Source organism: Patagioenas fasciata, chromosome 3 (genome assembly GCF_037038585.1).
Source record: "Patagioenas fasciata isolate bPatFas1 chromosome 3, bPatFas1.hap1, whole genome shotgun sequence".
In the NCBI taxonomy this organism is placed as follows: Eukaryota; Metazoa; Chordata; class Aves; order Columbiformes; family Columbidae; genus Patagioenas; species Patagioenas fasciata.
Window position 1 is genome coordinate 70,125,049 of NC_092522.1, and position 22,108 is coordinate 70,147,156.

Genomic DNA, 22,108 nt, shown 5'->3' on the forward strand with positions numbered 1-22,108 from the left:
GCTGGGAGGCGAGGCCTGAAGAGACTGTGAAAGTATGGGGAAGCAAGGCAGTGTAGCTGACCCCATGGGAAGACATAAGCTCTTTCTACTGTTAAGTGACTGGTTAGAATAGCCTGCTCCTTCAGTCTCCCGGATCAAAGAGGGATGTCCTTTCCCTGTAGAGTGGATTGTGTATCCATCAACCATCCCCAAGGCAAGGAGTAGGTGCCATCTCTTCTTCAGAGTAGTAGGGAGGCTCTATGCATCAATGGCACACTTGACATATCTTTGGTAAAGAGAAACACAGGTTAGCCACACCTTTTAAATACAGTCACCTGTAGGCTGCACACTGAATTTGAAGGGGATATGTGTTACACTTCAGTGCCTGGTCCTGCTCTTTTTTCTGCCAAGCTGACTAGGGTGGGAGTCATGCACAACATCTGACCTCCAGCTGGTTGCCAAACAGGATTCACTGATGTTTCTATTAATAATCAGGAAAAGTCTGAATAGTATTAGGCTTCAGAGTCAATGTTTTGGCCTGAGCAGTCTACTAGGAACTACCAGAAAACAGACCAAATAATGGAAAATATGAATGTATTTTAGAAGACTCTTATGCAAAAAAAACCAGAAACATGACAATTTTAATTCACATTTAGTAGTAAATGAAGCTCATTTGTAATGAATTATAAGTTATAAAGTTATAAAAAAATTACAAAGTGCAACTTGTCCCAGATCCCACAGATCTTAGAGAAAGGGCAGGAGACAACCATACTGGGCAGTAAAGCAGCAAGCTGAGGACCCCAGGCCTGTGTAGTTCCCTGCTGCAGTTCACCTGTGGACACCTTTCTTCTTTTCCTTTTTTTCTTTCTTTCTTCCTTCCTTTCTTCCTTCCTTCCTTTTACACCGCAATTTTCCCCTCTCATGTCTGCTCTTCTTTTCTTGTTTTCTCCCTCCTCGTGTAACACCTGTGCTGGAAAAAATAATGTTCTGACCTTTCTACAGCTCCAAAAGGAATTATTTAATCAAAATATTGTAAAAATTGTTAATGTAAACAGGAAGAGAAGCTTTTAATTAGACATAGGAGAAAAAGCAGATTAGTCCCAGGATCTCTTGTGTGGAGATCATTGGGCCATTACGGCAGCTATTTTCCTGATGTCTGCATGGACCGAAGCCAGCTACTTTTTGCTCCTGCTGAAGAATCAGGTTAATCAAAATGATGACAGCCAAATGGACAGAGAGCAGGATTCATCCAGGCCTCTTTGTCTAAACTCCAGATGGAATTAGGAAGTTAAAGCACAGACAGCATGTCCAGGATGGCCGGGCCCTCATGTGACAAGCCCTGTCTAAAAATCGTTCCCATTAATTTGCAACTGTCAATCACCTCAGCATTCTGCTCGGAAACAATGGCTGGCCCTGGATCACAGCTTCTCCCCATCTCCTCACACCAGCACAGCAGAGAATTAGGGATTTTTATACTTTTTTCTTGATTAGTAAAGACTTCTTGGTGCAGTGCAACTGACTTGGAGCAAAAGAATAAGCTGTTTTAAGGCCAAGGGACACTTTATACAGACACACCTCCCCCACCCACTAATAAAGAACTAAAACAATTCAATGGATTACATTTAGTGGTTGCATTTGGTCCCTGTGAATAACAAATTTTTCAGCTTGGCAGCTAAATAAAAAAAAAAAAAATACAAGCAGGAGGGTTCAAGTTGGTTTGAAGTGAAGTTAAAAGCAATGGAAACAAAAACCAAGATTCACCACCCCAGTGGAGAAGGAGACAGCGGCATCTCTGTTTCACCCAGTAGCTCATGGGTTGCTGCCCTTGCCCAGGGTGACCTTACCCACAGAAAGGTTGAACGGGGATTCCAGTCACTGCTTCGGTGATTATAAGGAGAAGCATCACAAGGAGAAATTGATAATATCTTTCCTCAGCTGTCCATAACCTGGTGCTGTCTGCATTTTCTTGGAAGGGGGGGTGACTTCATTCAAAGTCAAACACGTAAAGGAGGGAATAAAGCATGGTCTCATTCTCGTTTTGGAGGGTGCCCTGAATATGAAGTTACAGGTCAGATAGGAGATGACAGCAAGTTATTCTGCAGTTTTGTGTCTTGATCATTCATATTGTCTGGGAGAAAACAGCACAGAAAATTTGGCCCAAATTCCAATATAGCTTTGGGATGATTAAAAGCATATAACTGAAGACACATTTACTGTTATCAACAAAAATAATCTCATGTACTATTGCTCATATAAATGTCATGACAATTGAAATTGTATCAGATTTCCTGTGCAGGTAATTCTAATTTCATTTGTGCAGCCCACATCACCAGTGTATTGAATCTAATCCAAGACTCAAGCACATTTGTGAAATAAAATCACAAGAATTTAAAATATGCATAAACCTAAATAAAAGGATACAGGACGAATTTTGAAAATCCAGGAGATATTATTTGAAATGGTAAACTTTTTTTTAGATATTTAAAATAGTATTTTAAAAGAAAAATAAAAAGTAGAACTAAGCATTTCAAGTTGATGTCAAACAAGGTTTTTTAGTTTGTTTTGTGTTGGTTTGTTTTTTTCAAAGTTCTAAGAGTTCCTATTTCAGTTCCTCCTGAACTGAGGATCTTCCTCCACTTTTTCATTTCAGCAACCAAATTGAAAACCCTTCTTCTCCCCAGCTCTTAATATAACACAATATAATTTGTTGTCTGAGATTGTTTTCCTGAGTATATTACTCCTCTATCTGGGTGACACAGCCTGACGACATAAAGCGAGAGTCAGTAGCCATTTCGCTTCCCGGACTTAGGCTGAGTCATTGCCCTACACACACTTTGCCTTTTCTGTTTGCCTGTCTAAAAATGCATACACACAATATCTAACACATGTATGACACAGGATGACATCATATGCTATTTTAAAGAATCATACAGTAAAGATCAACTGTCATATACCACATGAAACAGATGTTACTTGTAGATCCATATTACTCCCTATTATTTAGGCTTTACCCATGAAGTTTGTTGTCATAGGAAGAAGAAACTGTTAGCTACAGGAGATTCAGGACAAAATAACATCCTCTCACAACCAGTATTTTACTAAGAGTATAAGAGAAAAAAAGGGGAAATAAAGCAGATAAAAAAGAAGGATGAGGGAGTTGAAAAATTACATTATTTTGCTCCTGGGGAAGGGAGCTTTTGAAAATGAATGCAGTCATTAACCATCTGGCTTGCTAAATAGTTAGCAAAAGTTCCTCTGAAAGGGTTGGCTTTACATTCATAACAACAGTTTATTGGTCCATTGGCACCAACATGCCTAAACACAAGGGAAAGTCAATACTGTATCATAGCATCGCCTAGCTAACACCTGGAATATATTCTCTGGAGTGAAAACAGCAGGGAACTGACCAGAAATAACCTCTCTCATATTATTCCTTCAATTAGACCAAAACAAGTTTCCCTTTGAAAACTTAATAATAAACACTGCAGGTCATTCACTTGTTAGGAGCCCCTTTGGGAAAGCTGAGCAGATGGGTCCCCTTATCTAGCCCCTCGCTGTCACAGAGACAACAGCCGCAAATCAGGACAGATATTGATTTTAATTGGAACCAACAGCATCTACATACCGTCTTAATATTCACATCTTCCTGGAAAAAAAAATACATCTTTTTAAAAGATTGGTTTGTTTTGTCCTGTCAGGTTGATTAGACAGAATGAGGTAACTCTTTGCAAGATGAACAATTATGCCATTTTTCAGGTTCACTGCTTAAGTAGATACACACAGCAAATCCCCAGACAAACCAGAGGTCCATTTCAGAGCCTTTGTACATACAAGCAGCACAGATTAAAACATTGTTCATCCAAGCTGAGGCAGTTATGTTCTCATTATCAAACAGATTTGAGGTGTCGTCAGGGTCTTTTCAGTGGTTTTCACTGAGGCATAAGTATTCCTTAGCCACGGAGAGAACTAACAAGTTGAAGTGAACATCTACTTAAAATCAAATTATCTGGGACATTTTCACCACCCCCAGGGTAAAAGCGGCTCTCCTCAAAAATCTTGTAAATTCATCAAGCCTGCTATTCCCTGAAGCACCTCAGATGCATTGCTATTTGCCTTTAACAGATGCAAGGAAGCTCTTCCCTCCCTGCCCCCCCACCATGCAAATCTCTTTCCCATACGGCATGTTAATTCCTACAAGGGAGGTGAGATGAACAGGTGCCATTGGTTCTTGACTTAATTGCTGTGAAAAGTAGAGCACTAATAACGAGCTGTTGACTAGAAGCAGTTTCCATCCTGGCAAAGGAGCCCTGCCAATCTGGGGGGGCGTCAGCCAGCCAGTGGCACTGTCAGCCGGCTGGCTGCTGCAACTGCAGGGGTGGGCAGATTGCAGTTCTGGCAGTGGGCCAGCCCACGTAGACCTTGCAGGGCTGTCCTTAGTCATTGACATTAGTGTCGTCCTTCTGAAGGGGCAAATAACATCACCCTCCCTCCTCTCGGGAACTTGCTAGGGGAGTCATCTCAGGGGACATCTACAGACCCTGCAACAACACAAGTGGTCGCATGAAGAGGAATAGACCCCTGCCTATGCATATACTATGAAGGCCTTAATGGGGAACAAATTAGACTGAGGAAAATTAGACATTGCATTAGCAGGCTGGGGTGCAAATGGAGGGATTGCACAGGGCTCTCATCAGCCCCTTCACTGTGGGGCAAAGTACTCTCACAACATGCTGGAGGCAATGTAGTCTGTTTTTACCCTGTCTCTGCATCCTTCATGGATCGATGACCACATCTGGGCCTTTTTGTGTATACAACCCAGTGAAAAGCATACACAGGTAGCCCAGACACAGACAGCTGTATGCTCCATATTCCCCAGCTCACGGACTTGTACTGCAGAAGTAGGAGGGTACATGCTGCACCTCCTCAAAGGGGAGTGCTGCCTCCCATGTGCTGGGCAGCTCCAGGAGAAATTCTTCGTCCATGAGAAGCATCCTCTCTTGACAGCATAATAGTCTCTCAAGGGAAATGGTATAACCCATGGCTTGAATCATTTAAAACTAGACTATAGCAAGTGCCAGCAGATGCAGGGTAGATAATAATCATGTGGGGGGTGTGGGGTTTGGGAGGCAGGACTACTGTCCATCTCTGACATCTGTGCTCCTGTGATTGATGAAATCCCCAGCAACAGCTGTCCTTTTGGCTAAGACTCAACAAATCCAAGGGTTATTAGAGCTTTTTGCAGGGCTGAGAGGGAGTGCAGAGATGCAGTGGATCTCTTGCATCTTGAAAATTGTGTAGCACACTCAGATCACTTCTCCCTTTCACTACCTGATATGCCTTTTAATTTACCCTCGTGCCACTCATCTCCAATCCCCCTGCCAGACTGCCCTGTCAGCTTGGCAAGCTTTGTTTCTTCAAGTGCGTGCTTATTCTGCATGCAGGTTTTCCCAAGCCTTCACTGCTTCTGTTAAAAGCCCCCCTGGAGACAAACTACAAGGCTAACACTAATTACCATAATAATTTGTTGGAGCATTGCTTTGATCTTTTCTCACCTACCAAGTCAATCCTGTCCTACTTCATCTCTAAAAGTGTTAGATGTGATTACATAACTAATTAACACAGGAGATTGAATTTTAAAGAATGTATGACAGTAATTCAATAGAAGTTTTGATCTATTGATAAACAAGGAAGTGGGCAAACTTTTCACTTCCCAGGAGACTTGTAGCAGGCCAGTTATAGCCAGAAATCTAATGTATAATATGAATGACTTAGAACAACACTGCTAAGCCAGCAAAAAGTACTGTTCCCCCAAAGGTTTCTGCAGAAAACACCACTGCTTTTAAAAAACTCAGTCTTGAAATAGCCATATTTTATTCTTATATGTGAAGCATGATTCATATATGAGATATTTCTCTTTGATCAGAAAACCCCCCAACTTTTCCAAGGTTTTTTCTCCTTTCAGGATCAATTTCAGTTTGATTTCTGTCTGAGAATAAGACTGTTCTGAGTGTTTTCAGATTCCTTGGTGTGTCATCACAATTTCATTTTGCAGGATGCCTGGCAAGTTACACAGACCTGTATTCCTTTGAATAAATAAGAATGAGAAGAGAAACAGAGAGATCACATATCACACCTTATAACTAGGTCAACTTACACAACTCCTTTTAAAACATGTTAACTAGGATTTAGCAAACAGAATCAGAGCCCGTCGGATTTATGCGCTGGCTTTAGAGATTTTGACATCAAATCGTGATAAGTAAAAATGGAACAGGAAACCAGATAAGAGTTTGAGAGCATCAGGAACTACATAACTGGGATTATTAAAGCAGTAAGAGTCTCTGCATGACTGCTTCATGATGTCACCTGCAATATCTCCAATGTCAGAAACCTTTGTTGGATGTTAGAAGCCTGTGAGAAGCTATTGATCCAGCATAATTAAAGGGCTGTGCTATTACTAAAAATTTTTTTTTTTTGAACAGCTAGTATTTTGCAGTCATGATTCCCACTAGGCTATGGAGAACTTTCCAGGGTATATATCACAGTATCACAGTATCACAGTATGTTTGGGATTGGAAGGGACCTCAAAAGATCATATATAGCTGGTACTCAATGGTTAGGAAAGCAGTATTACAAAAGATTTATGACCATTATATTCAATTCACTATATTACATCATGACACTTGAAGTGCAACTTTAAAATATTGTTCCAGGAAATAAATAGTTCCTAAATGAGCAGGTCATCCCATACAGCAGAGATGAAGGTGCCTGTGCAAATGGTACACTGCACAGGTCTGCTTTCTTACAGGTTCCAGTACATTTTTCACACTGCTTAGTGCAAAGGAGTGGTCTGCATCATTGTGGTTGCTAGCAAGGTACACCTCTCCTCCTGGTTTAAAACAATCAGTAGGAATTTGGCATGGTTCACATGTCAAACTGACACAGTTTTCAGTAGGAACCAGAGCTCACAAATGCGCTTGGGGAAGTAAGGGAGCCTGTGGACGAGGGGGGTTAGAAAACATGTGTCTCCAGGAAATGTTTGCAATTGTCTTCTGTTTGATTTCCTGCCCTGTCTCCTACCTCCACCTTATCTTCTCTCCCCTTCTTTCTTCTCCCTTCCCAAAAGCAGTGTGTGTGTGTGTGTGCGTGCGTGCGTGCGTGTGTGTGTGTGTGCGTGTGTGTGTGTGTGTGTGTCTGCATGTGCTTGGGTCAAACTGATAGGTTTGATTTTGATGACAGACCTGGACTATCAAACAAAGGAATTCACACAGAAATATTCTAAATAGATGTCAAGTGTGCTTGTTACAATCCTTCAAATTTTTACTCTAAAAGGAAAGAAAAAAAAAAAAAAGGAAATCCTAGCTTTTTGACAAAGGACATATTTTGTGTTTCTGTCATCAGATACATAATTCAGTCCTGCAAACTTTTGCAAACTTCTCTCTCCATCGTTGGTATCAGCCTTAGCATGGCACGCTACTTCAGAAGCTTCTTATATGATGAATTGCATAGGAGCACAGCGATGTATAATCAGATCCAACTCATGAGCAGTGCATTCATCCAAATGACCAAGTCTACAGATCATTTCAGGGCTCAGTAATGTTACAGTATTCAGCATGCAGAATGTGATTTATTAATCTGAGATTTCTTTAAATAAATAGACTTCTCAAACTTCCATATGCAGACGGATCACTTCACATATGGACTGTACTCTATGGTAACCTGTCTGGCTGAGAAAGAATTCTTACCCATTTGGCAAAACAGCTGATGTATTTTTTTCCTGTTGCTCCTTTACCAATGAAAAGTACCAATATAAAATTATTGCCTATTGAAATCATACAAATTTACATTTCATCAGCCATGGCATACTATTTCTTATATACACTTTTTCAGGCAAACGACCAGGTCATTTCCTAGTACTTCAGTTCATTTACTGGGTTAAAATATAGTTCAGCATCATTGATATTAAAAAAAAAAAAAAAAAGTATACCACTTAACAATATACTTGAGTTTAGATAGAGCCCTGAGACAAAGAATAGACAACCTGTGTGTGGACAACTTCATTACCTCTGCTTACACCAAATTTGAATTTGACCTCCTGATCTTTACAGGGCCATAACTCAATTTAATTCAGTTACTTCAGATTTCATTCAAGATACCTTTCACCGAGAAAATAATTTAGTTTAATATGTGCTTAAGTTAAAGCTGCTAAGAGAAAGTCAGGCGAATGTTCTTCTCATTTATTCCAGTTCAACTTTAACAGAACCCATTGGCATAAGCAAGAGGAGCATTGTGTTCATTGTCTCCCCTTACGACTATGTGTATCTCATTCTTAATGACTGGAATCAGAAGGAAACTGAGCAAAAGTACAGAAAATTGGTCCCTTAGGTCATTTTTAACGATCTACGAAAATAAAGGCTCTGTTAGCTCTTTTTCAATTCTAACTTGATTGATTGATGATGCTTTTGGAGGAAGAAAGGTGAACCAAACCTATTGCACACATTCTGAGGTGAACACTGAGATAATAATGATACACAAGAAACTGTGCTCCCTGTTAGAGAGACCTTTTTCTCCGTAATGTTTTGCCTTATTGGCTTCATTACAACTACCAAAACATGGTTATCATTTGAGAAGTGAGTGAAAAAAGTTCTCCTCATCCTACAAACATATTTTTTCTTTGTCTGGCTACTTTGGGACATTAGGGAGTTATTTTGCAGGCAAGGCCAAATCCCAATTTCCCTGTGAAGGAGAAAGTTGACAGCAGTGAATGTTTAGTGAGAGTAATGACTCCAGACTCGATCTTCTTGTAAACCCTGAAACATTACAGAGCAGCAGTCCCTGTAAAATCAACTTAACATTACCTTACCAGCTAATTCCAGAGCTTATTGTTGGACTCTGTGACCCATACAGTCCAGTTCACCTGAACTTGTCTTTATTTCTGTTCTTTTTAAGTACTGAAGGACCTTCTGGGCTCCCTGTATGATCAAGGAAGAGAAAGAGATGGAGATTTAGACCCCTCTCTGCATTTAGGAATTGATAGGGATTTAGGTCACTCATCTAGATTTGATATTCTATGACTGGTAGAAGAAAGGGAGGTTCAGTAGGTAACTCAGGTTATTCACGCCCTCCTCTGTCTTCTGGAAGCATTTACTTTCAGTTGCTGTATACTGAATTAACAGACATTTATCAGCCTCCAAATCAGACTTAGATGGCTGTATGTAGACAAGCTAACTGATAGCACAGAGGGTCCTGATCTCAGGCTTGTTCTTCCCTTTGTGATATAATATGAAAGATTCAAAGCCTTCCAGAGGCTGCTTGCTCTATCAGTTATATTCTTTTTGTTATATTTGGAGAGCCTAAGAATGTTTTTTCCAAGCATTTTATGCTCTTTCTGACCTTTACAAATGTAGGTTGTATTCTACCTCTGGTCGTTAGTGCCATTTCTGAGGGGAATGCATAATTTTCCCTTGTGTACTCTGGCATGCACTTGAATGTGTGGAAAGGTTTTTTCATACTCCACTCCCTGAAGCCTGAGGTTTAATTAATTTAATTTTTAGTTTGAGATTCAATTAATCATCTAATCCTCAGTTTAGATGAGTAAAAATGCCATGAGTATTAATTTAGTCTTTTTATATTCTGGCGTATTTCCTTCTACTATTCTTCTATCCTTTGGAATGAAATAGAAATGCAGAAAATAATTCTCTACAGTTTATTACAGAGAATTATTTACTTGCTTCCTGGTAAGATACACTCTTATGCTTTTTAAAAATAAATAATGAGACTTTTCAATTTAATTATTTTATCCTGAAGGGGAAATATAGGTGAAAGAAGGATATTGTGCAGATCTCTGTGTGTGTGTGTGTGCACTTATGGGTAATTCATTAAAAACACCTTCTTCATTCTCCCTGTTCCTGGAAATGTGAAGGTTAGCCTTTTTTAGAGTTACCACCTGTGAGATGAGAGATCACTAGTACCTTCTTCCTCCCAAGGACCCAGAGTGCTCATTCTTGCTATAATGAAAAAGCTGATTGATGGATGTCCCCCTCCATGCTGTTGACATCCATGTCTCCCCCTGCTTTATGCAACAGGCATGACCTCCTTCAGCCAGATGGTTTCTGAGTACTGCATCCACTGCTCACTTCCACCACCCCCTCAGCATGCTCATCCTCAGCACACATGCCCATCAGCAGCAACTTGTATGTGTGTCTGTCAGTGGGTCTGTAATGAGACCAATTTATTAGGTTACATAATCCTACCTCTTTAGGGAAGGAGGGAAAAATTGCAAAGCAAACTGGAATAAAATCTATCCTGGATTCTAATCCTCAGTACCATGGAAGGTAATAATTTTCTTGTAAAAAAAAAAAAAAAAAAATAGGTGGAGGTGGGCTGTCATGTTTGAAATTAGTTCACTTCAGGGCAACATTGCAATATTTTCTTACTGTTATGGCTTGCTGTTTTACTATATTCAGAGGGGGGTCTGAATCAAAATGTCAGATTCAGACTCCTCTGGGCTTTGTAGAAGGTCAGACCCAACCCAACTGTGTCATGATTTTCCTCATACGATTGTATCGCAAGTCATTTTTCCAGTCACTGGCATTTCCTTTAAAAAGCCTACCATTTTGTTATATCGAACATTGAAGAACTATGTTGCTTCATTTCATATTTTGTTACTGGGGATACTCAAGAAAAGAAGAAGAAATTAGATAAATCTTCATTGTGGTGCTTATTTTATACGTAGGATATAAGCCTTTGTGTTGTAGTGACAATGCAATGCTAGAGGCTTGGATGCAATACCTGAATAGAGACTGAGAACAACAGACTAGTCTCTCTGTATATCTGTATGTCACTTTATACAAGACTGTCATCCTGCATAGTCAGGACCAGCTCCAATAACTTGTAAGCAAACAGATGAAAAAAAAAAAAAAAAAACACCACAACAAAAACAAAGAAAAAAACAAAAACAAAAACTACAAGGAGTATTTCAGGAAAAATATTATTAAGAACACATATGGCAGGTTCAAGATCTTATTGTGTTAACTGTTTCAGCGAAAGGCAAAAACAAAACTAAATTCAGATTCAGCCTGTATAATGTCAGCACCTAAATTTGAAATGCTGTTTCCCTGGGTTCCCACTAGTAGACAGAGAGAGCATATCCAGGGGATAAGAGCATATCCAGGGGATAATTCAGAGGTTAGATAGGTTGAAATGCCTTTTAGAGGTACCTAGTGCTAGGATGGACTAGCCTAGACCTAAAAGACCACTGTCCTTTTATAAGAATAATTAAAAATACATAATATTTGAAAATAATAAACAAAACATAATTTAGAAGCACAATTGAATTGTGTTCATTTGTTTTTTAAGGGAAAACAAAAGGTCATGGCCATAACTTTTTTACTAAATTTGAAAATATATTCAAAAATCCTGAAGTTTGTGGCTCAGAAAAGAAACTTTGGCAGCAATAGCTAATTGAAAGTTCTCGAAAGAAAAAAAACACTGTGTGTTTTAAGTAAAAGATGTTAAGTATCCAATGTTCTGCTCAAGAACTAAATCTCCCTACTAGATAAAATGGGCTAGGGACCATTGTCTACCCAGCTATTACAGCAAAGTTCTTTGCATCCAAACTTCCAATTGGTAGCAGTGTCTTTCTCACTCCTGTTGACTCCTGAACTGTGTCTGGGAACTGTTTGGGAGCCTGTGAGTGTTTTTTGGCACAGGCCAAAACTGGGCTAAAAAGCAGGTTAACAAATGAACAGTAGAAGTGATCACATGCCGGTATTCTGGCACTGTTTAATCTACTAGTACAGAGGTAGCCAAATTGGTTACAACTGATTTACCTACAGCTGGCTCAAGATGCAAGCTTGTAACTAAGTCATCCAGTGATAAGACCAGCACATGAAATCATAGTAAACAGGCCCTAAGGTTCCCACAACCTTATCATAGAGCACCTTATGTAGCAGATAAACCTTCTTGCCTCTGCCTAAATCCAGGGTTTCTTTACATACATAATCCATAACAAAACACTGAATGAATTCATCTCATGTGATTTCTTAAGTCCTTTTTGGGGCCAAACACTGAATAGAAAGCAACAAGCCTGAATGCAACAAGAAATGCAAAGATGTGGCTCCTGGTGTTACTGCTCAAACCCAGGCTACCAGCTCCCCTAGGTGGGAAGTTGTCTGCATTAAACTTGAGACAAAATTTAGTCAATACAAATGCCTAGATAGTGAGCTTACAGAGACACAAAAATAACCAGAGCACTCACTAACCCCAGAGGGCATTGATGCTGCGTTACCATCCATTCTTTGTCAGACATAACATATTTATTATACAGAACATCTTTGGGAAAGGAGCAGACACCATAGTGATTCGTGAACAAAAGTGGAAAAGAATAAACACAGTACAATGGATATCACTCATGTAGAGTAATTCATCTACCATATGGAAACAAGGAAAATATCCCCAATCATAACTATCTGCTCCTTAAGCCTAAACATTCAATAACTTCCCAGCTTTGGAATGCATGTGCATCTCCTCCCTGGGTTTCCCGTGGTTTACATTGTCATTTACAAGGTATATTATGACAAGTTATTTACTTTGGGCCATTGGCCTGAGGCATTTGGGTGTCTTTCCATTCAAAAAATGTCATAAATAAACATGAATAATCTGCATAAAGGGAGATGACTTTATCTTATAACAAGGCAGAAGAGCTGGCTATGCTCCTCCACATACAATTCCCTACATGAATTTCCTTTTGTCTGATCTTGAAGGCAGTCAGGTTTTGTGTGCCAGTTAAATAAATAAACAAACCTTTCTAGTTATATTGTACAGCACTGCATTCACATTCAAACAGTGAGATGTTCACTTAAGCCAAATAGTTTCTATCAACAAAAGCTACTATTTTACTGTCAACATTATTTTTTCTATGATATGCTAAGAGATGAATAATTGTGCAGCCAATAAACAAGCAATTCAGTTTTAATCCAGTAGCACTTGTCAAACAATGGTTCCTTAACACCAGTCTCTGATATCCCCCAACATTACTTCATGAGGCTGGAGACAGGCAACAAGCAAGGCTTTTAGATTAAACAGCAGAGATTCACCATAGCATAACCCTCAAAATAGCAGAGAGAAAGGCAAGAACAGTTAGACATGCTGATTGTATTGTTATAACTTAAATTGTATTCAGATGCGAACTGTGACGTGCCAAAAACTGTAAGAGCTGAGCATGAAAGATCAGAAAAGTGACATCTGGTATTGGATGCCCCTCCAGACATGACTAATACGATTGGTATTGTGTAGGCTTTGCCCTTCCTAATTTAATAGTGAAATATAAAGATTAGGCCCCTACAGTTCCTACAGTATTATGAGAGACTGTTTTACTCTATGTCTATATAAAATTCCCTACTATCCTTCTCCGTGCATCTCCACAGATGTGCTGACTTTGAAGACGCATGTATATCTTTCATATTGCTATGGTCAGTTCATCTCATTACTTCCATCTGGTGGATTTACAACTGAACCCTATGACTCCATCCATTATTAGTGGGAAACAAGGGAAATTTGACCACTAAATATTGATTTTATGCAAGAGCAAGTTTTTACTGTACGGTATGTGTCATATATACACATCTAGGCCCACACTTCATCTTCATTAATGCTTCAGTTATAGCTGTAGATTTCCAATGCATTACTAACAGCACAGTCCAAGTGTTCTTATGTCTTTGACTTTGTTTTCATGAATATCATAAAGCAGACAGTATTAAGAATCTAAAACTTGCTCCTTCCCTGAAATCAGTCTCTGAAGTTAGGATCCCAGATCTTGTATTTTCTAACCAGGATGATTCTTTCTCTGTAAGCTTAAATAATTGTTGCTGCCACATCAGACTAGCTAGTCACATTTTCTTAAGTTTTCATATAGTAAAGCAGAATAATAATATGCATCTTTCCTAGAGCTCTTTGCATATATAGACTTCAGAATATTTTGACCTAGGAAGAGTCTTTACCCACCTTTCACAGATGGAGAAATCATGCCACACAAAACCAGCAGGCCTGGTACAAGTCACAAAGAAAAATGTCACGAAGCTAGCAGCAGAAGAGCATCCTGTCAGGCATCCTACTCTCTGTGTGACCCAGCTGCATCAATAGACATATAGGTAATACGGTCTTCAAAACCATTGGCCATGATTTTTTTCATGTCAAGGCATGTGATGCCTGAACATCCCTCAAGGGATGATAGGGGTGACATGGATGGTATGACATGGATGGTAGCACTGGAGGATCATGGAAATGCTGGTCCACAAGAGAATCAACATGGAAAATTCTACCATGAAAAACCAGACAAGGACAGAAATTCAGAAGGGCTGTAAATGTGAAAGTCGATGTGGCATTTCATATAAGAAAGACTTTACCTATTCTAAAAATACTTTTTATATTTACTTTATACTTACTTTATTACTTTTATAGCAAAAATATGGGTGTAGCTAATCAGATAAGATTGGGCACAAAATTAGAATGTGTCAAAATACCATGAAAACTCCCTGCAAACACTTACTCCACAGTAAGTGGGAGACATTCAAAGCAAAGCAAAGCAAAACAAAAGGCAAAGGCTGATAGTACATCAGCGCTAACATACAAGGTGCAACACATGAGCCTTTCTCATAGTGTGTTAACATTGACCTTTTTTTTTTCCTATAATGGAACAGTGCAATTATTCTTGCTAATATCTGCTGTAGGAAGAGCTCACATTCACTTGGATATGAAGTAGCTCTGTACATGACTGTAAACCACTAGATTTCACACCAAATAATGTCAAACTGATATCTGAAAGCCTGTTAGCAAACCACAGAAAATATACACAGAGGACCCAAAACATTATCTACACATCAAATAGAAACTCCATGTTGAATCAGGTAGGCTGAACCTGAATATTATCAATACTAAAGGACAAACCTTATAGTTCAGAGGTTCACTTTGGTTTGCGTAAGAACCTAATATTTGAATGTTCATCTGAGTTTCATCCAGACTGCCTGATCATCTTTGATCTTCAGAACTAGCCCAAAAGTCTTGCAAAAACATAGTATTCTTGTGAAACTTCCAGTAATTTATCTTTCTGGTCGGGCTTGAAATACTGTAAAAATAGTCTTTTTTTGCGGTATTTCACTGTGTGGTTAAACTCCAAGCACAGTATCAGTGCTCAATAAATAGTACATAAGTGTAATTTTTCAACACTTCCATTTCCAACCCTGATCAGACATGGGAAGTGAGAAAGAGTGAAAAACCAAAAGAAACGGTCAACTGAAGTCTCAAAAAGTCTTTAACATTTGGGCTTTTGTGGGTTTGAAGCCAGGAAAGAAGACCCCATGGCTGCTGTGCAATAACACCATCATCACAATCACTGGAGGAAAAAAGATGGGTTTGCTGGCCACAGTCAGAAAACATAGAATGGTTGTGCAGCACATGGGAGAGTCCTTCCAAAATCCATGCTAGTAATGGGGTCAAAGTTTTAAGCTAGTGCTCTGAATGACAAAATATATCCCTTATTTAGCATCCAAAAGTTCTCAAGTTTAAAAGTCAAGCAGAAACTATGAGTCCTTGAGGTTCTTGATGTTTTCTCCTTTATTTTCAATGCCTTTTATGACATATTTTTTAATTATTAGCACAAACCTCTGGCTCCTTGTAAACAAGAAAGCGGCTGAGATGACACTTCTTCCTTCCATTCTTAATGGTAGGGATAAGGGAAGAAGGGAGATCTGAGTGACAGCTGGCCACCAAAGCCAACCTGTTGTCTAAAGAACAAAACATTTTGAGGTCTCAGATAACAGACATCATATTTAGGGAGGGGGTGTGAAAACCGCCCAGAGAAATATCAGCAATTAACGTATAACCCACATGAAAATTGCTGCACCCATTATTAAAACTCAAATGCAAGTGATGACTGCATAGAATCAACTGGTATTTCTCTAATGTGGAAGTTAGGTGCTTTTTATATTACAGGTCCTTATCTTAGGATTTAAGCAACAAATGTGCCCATTTATCTTTTGGAAAAGAAAATTATGAGCCTGATGTTGTCTTTTTTCTCTGATAACACCTCAAATCAAAAAGAAAAACATGAAAAAAAAAGATTTTTACATTTACAGTTCAAGTTACTTCATTTTTCTGTCTACTGAAAGAAATCTACATCGAAGGAAAGTAAAAAACCATACTGTTTTAAGTACTTTAAGCCATGACTATGAGTCAATGCTACTAAATTTTATTATACACTCCAGCTAATTAATTGTGACAGAATATACTGAATATATACATTTATACATAGCTTAAGGAAGATAATAAACAAATCCATAGGTATGGTTAACATATGTAGACATATACACAAATACACAGACATACACTTGTACAAATGCAGGTAAATATGACATCTGTTCTGTAAATTACTTAAATATAATTGTATTGCACTGAAAGTAAAAATACATCATGTTATAATTTTTCTTTTACACAGAGGGTAAAATGTAGTTAAATATTCACAAAATCACCTATTTAATTTTCCATTTTATAAGGGAAAAGTTTTGACAAGCTCACGTCTACAGTAACAGTGTCTATGTTAGCGAGCATTATATATTTTATATATTTGTATCTTGACTGTCTAGCTCAGGTTTTCTGATGCAGCATGTTCATCATTGTTGAATATTGACATGACTTAACATCCTAGAATAAGCTTTGTTGATTAAAACTGTATAGCACAGTAGACTGTCTACTTCCATGTGAACACAAGTAAATATTCATTAACCCTGAATTTTTCACATGCAACAAAAGAGAAGCCTCAGTCCCAATTGTTCTCAAGAAGGGGCTTCACCTTTCAACATATTGATCATTTAAAAAATGTGTGAGTGGTTTAGTAGTTTAAGTCCTGTTTTTTTGAAAACAAAGGATGTAACTAGATGAGCTCCAAGTAATCTATTTACAGGAGTTTAAAACATCCCCACCTTGTCACTTCACCTGTCACCTGGAATTATCCATCCCTCAAGAAAGTGTGTCATTGTCTAGTCTGTTTATCACAGTATTCACTGTATCAGCCTAAACACACTGCCATTAAAAACCTCGGTTACCCAAATTTGCCCTGTGACAGGCACATCATGCACTTGCATTATGCTGCTGACTCTGCTGCTGGGGCACTGAACTCAGGCAGCAGGGCAGCAACCAGCAGCCAGGAGACAGTCACACCCCGAACCACTTCCAACAAAGTCTCTGGAGTATATGTGACTGAATCCTTAGGCTTCTCCATCACAACATTTTGTGATTATGGAATACCATCCACTTTGCGTCATCTTATTTCTATGCAAAGGAGTTCAAATCTGTTCTATTATTCCTCACTGGGAAATCATTCTGAGGTTCTGAGCACCTATGCCACCCAGTTCCATACCCTGCATCCTCTTTGGTGTAGAGGAGCAGGGTCCTACACACTGTTTCAGACGAGGCTACAATGTTCTTCGTCACGCAGTGGAAGAACAAAGTTGCCTCCTGAAGTCTCCATGAATGATCACTGAACTGGCACTTTTCTTTCTCTCAAGATATCATTCCTGAAAGGGAACAGTCAACTCAAAGGTTATAATTCTATAAATATACTTAGAGCTGTTACTTTTCCATGTGTGCCACTTTATGCTTACGTATATTGAATGTTTTGTTGCCATTTTTTTTTTTCTCCATCACTCAGTCCTGTGTGACCCCCTTTAGCTCTTGCAGACAGCTTTACTATCTTAAGTAACTGAGCATCATCAGCAAACTTTGTCACCTCACTGCTCACCTCTTCCCTGAATTATCTATGAAATCTATGCCTGGTACTGTGCTGCTCAGACCCAAGCACATATTAATGTGACACTCTATGCACAAACTCCTTTGGCATGAAAAGTGACCTTTTATTCCTATTCATTGCTTCCTAAGTTTTGAACAGTTTATTATCTGTGTGAAGATCTTCCTACTTAACCTATTTCAGTTGTGTTTCTTAGAAGCTTTTGGTGAAAGACACTGCTACAACTGAAGCATGCCAGTTAAATAACCCGCTCTAGAAAAAGAAATGTATTTAAACATGTGGTAACCAAATGAAACAAAATTTCAGAAAAGCTTTATTTTAAATTCTATCTTATTATCCAACAGCAAACTCATAGTACCCTGTACCAGACATTTAGAGCACTTCAACACATAACAACTAATGTACATGAACACCCATTTTTTTTCATTGAGTCTAGACAAAATGTTTTTTGGAAATACCATGCTGGAATACCAGTCACAGCAATCTCACTGTTAAGTTGGAATGTATCCCATAAGCTGGCATGTATTCATCCTGAACACTTACATTTTTGTCCTTTCCAGTGAATGACACCTTTCTGGTTCCGAGTTCTGTAACTGCCAGACTGACTAGTGAGTGGTGACGACTTGACCTTTGCATCACCAGCTGATTATATAATAGGAAATACACAAAGTGATTTTAGTTTATTATTTCTTCACTTGCCAACATGATTTTGGCCTAACTAATAACATAATGAATATTTCTCTGTGTTCTTTATTATGAACTAAAAATGTTAAAAAAAAAAAAACAACACAAAACAACCTTTTTAATGTAAAATGAAAAAGTCATTATTCCTTGGCCAAGTTGGCATATACCAATTTGTCTTCCCACTTCTGTTTTTAATAGAAGAGGGACATATTACTTTCATAATAACTTGATTACCTTATGGGCCAGGTCCTTCCTCCAATTTCTGTAGTAACTGCCCTGTGAATGGTTGTAGTGTTTATTTAGCCAGATGCAGTTAAGTTGTGGTGACTTAACATTGGTAGTCATGCCAAATCAAGCTACTAATGAAAACCCATTACTGAGAAGTGATAAAGGCTGTGAAAAACCCTGAAAATGCAAACATCTTTGAGTCTACAAATGTACTACTCTAAGGTACATCTTACTTTTGTCTTTTAAATACTCATGTCAGACCCCTTCCCTCCCCGCCACCTCCAAAAAAAGGAGCATGAATTCTTTAGCTTCAGAAAACTTATTTTTCTTATGTTTGTTTTACTAAACCTCTAATCACTGTCAGTAAAATTTCACAGGTCTTAGTTACAACTCTCTTGCAAACAACCTGTGAATTTCCAAGTTTTCCCGCAGATTTCTGTGACCAAAGGCAAAGTTGCTCACGAGCTTGGTGTTGCATTGTTACAGTTTCCAAGTAACTGTGATTAACTTGCTGTGATACACAGTTCAATTTTTTTGTAACATTGCCCTTAGTAGGACAAAACATCATATTAGTCTAGTCTGCTGAACCATAATCCAGCTATTCCTTCTGGTTGTGCTGATTTTGCATTCAGAATTACCCAAGACCATGGATTTCTACTTAAAATATTGGGGTTCTCCTAAGTATAATGTCCCACGCTATTTCAGATAATGTACAGAGTGCTTAAATGATGTACAGCTGCTAAATTTGCCTTTCTTTGAGATCTATGTTCAGAAGCTTCTTAGGCAATGTTTATGCTTTTACTGCAATATGGAAAATACAGGGGCCTGCTACTTGGGGTGAAGGAGATCATTATATCACCCTCATATCAAGCTTGCATTTTAGACAAATGCTTTTGTTCTTTCACCATGGTTGGAAACATAAAATGCTGGATGTTCAGTGGCCCACACGACCATAAAACCTCACTATTGACAAAGAGAGAAAGTAGGTCTAGTCTTTTCGCTGCAACAATTATGATCTGATGAAAGAATTATACAGCTTTTCACATGAACTAGGACAGAATTATTTTTAAAAAGGAGCTTCAAAGATATTATAGAGGCCTTCAAACCCTCCATAGACCACTGGCAATCCACAGAGAGTCAGCTGTTATTCTCATTTCCAGCTAAGAGAAACAAAACAGATGGAAGGAGACGAAGAACAAAAGCAGAAAATGTCTTTTGTTTTTCAGAAAGGGAAAAACATTTATCACACTCAATACAGTAGAAATGCATAAATTCTTTCCTAGTATTTATTTTCTGAGTAAGCAACCACTGTCATTGCCACAGGGCTATTATATGAATGTGCATAACAGAAGAGGCAGCCCACACAGTTCTGAAGGGGAGGGGACCTGGTACTGGATACCAGCTCTTTTACAAAGAGATTGTCCACATTAATAAACATTTTAGCACCCTTCCCAATGGAATTTGAAGAGAACTTTTAATATCAGTAATTTTCCAGACAGAATCCTAGTGGCTTATTATGCCCAGTTTGGGGTAATGAAAATGTAATTTCCTTAAATTCTTCTGTGCCAAATTTTCCTTCCTCCATACTGAGAAAAAATGAAAACCAAATAATACTTATGCAAAAGTATTCTATCAAACACAGCAAAGGCTATTTAGCAATGGGGAAACCAGTTTAAACAGGTTAACGGAATCTTTTTGCAGTCTCTGACAGAGTGATCAATGGTGAGGATGTGGCATATAAAACTATTTGTTAAAAAATGCATCTTGCTGGGATTTTGTGTGGGATAGTACATAAACTGCAAATATCAAGTGCAACGTCTTGTCAGGCTACAGGCCACACATCCCATTGGGACTTCTGTGTTCAGCTGCCAGCCACTCAGACTTTCATATAGCATTGTCCCATATCTAAGACTTAGTCCATTAGGGGACTCCAACATACTTCTATTTATTCAAATTGCACTTGGTATCTGTACAAAGCCATTGCAGTACAAACCAAAGAGAAAACACAGATCCTGCGCAATATGAAAATTAATGCCTTCTGTCTCAGATGTTCCAAAAATTTTGATAATTCTGAATTATTTTGTTTCCATAAGTGTCTCTGTTTGGACACTTGGAAGCAATGGGAATCTGGGTTACAATGTTTTTTTGAATGTCAGCTGAAGGTTTTTTCTCCAAACTTCACAAGATAAACTTCTGATTTGATTTTACATGAATTTCTACCTTTGGTGGCCTATGAAATTTTTATGTCAAAGTTTTTAAGACTATGAGGATTTGGGGTGCTTTTTTTTTTTTTTTTTGTTTGTTTGTTTGTTTGTTTTTGTTTGTTTTGGTTTTTTTTGGGGGGGGGTTGCTGGTTGATTAGTTTTGGGCTTTGTTGGGTTTGGTTTGTTTGTTTGTTTTTGAAACTGAGGTGAAGGTTATTTATGAAGTGCAATACATCACCAGGACTACTGAGGATGTCAACCAGCACCATCTTTTCTCTATCTCAGTGAGATGCTGCTGCTGCACTCTAGAATCTCTTGTTCTGCAGCCCAGCTGCTTCATGGGTCTGTCCACTGTGTGAGGAAATATGAAGCCACTGACCCTGGTGGCTCAGGATCTCCAGCAGCACGCTACAACTGCATCTACTCTAGTGAATTAAACAGTGCCAGAAATTGTTCCTGGGCAGTGGAACTTGATTGTCTGCAAAATAGCAGAACAACCCCAGGAAAGTTTTTGCCAAAGACAGCTGCTGTTTTCCCAAACAATGCTAGTGCATGGTCTGGAAGCCAGAACGCCCTAGATAATGTTTCCAACAGGTAAACTGGGTGTAGCTACCCTGTGATGGAGAGCAAGAGATCTCCACAATATGGATACAGGATGTTCCATGCCAGTTGGCTTTAATGCCAGAGGATGGTCCCAAGAACACTTAATTTACCAGAACAGATTTAGCCAGGGAAACCGCTGTTCTTGCTCTGTTGGAATCCTGTCTACGGTTCAATTACAATTTCTCAAACCTGGGATGTTTTTGCAAAAGATTTGAGCTTCAGTAAATCAGTATTTTCTCATCAAACCATTTCATCAAAAGACTTCCAAACCACTTTAGCCATTTTTATTTTCTTACCACAGCACAGGAGGGGCCTGGAATCATTTAATCCAAAGAACTCACATACAGATGTGGCCATAGAAAGCAGATAGTGAAAGTCAGAGGTAGAATGAGTACCTTTTGTCTGAATTCAGTTAATACTCAGTCACTTGAACTTGTTATAATCATTTTCCTATTACAAATCTCTGCCTTCCCCAGTAATAGTGGGATGTGAGCAAAATACTTCCAGGCATAAATAAATAAAGATAGATGGAACTTCTTTGGCTTCCTTTTGTTTGTTTGAGTATTTTTAAGGTGTTGATCATTCTTGTTGCTCTACTTTGACTCTCTTTAGT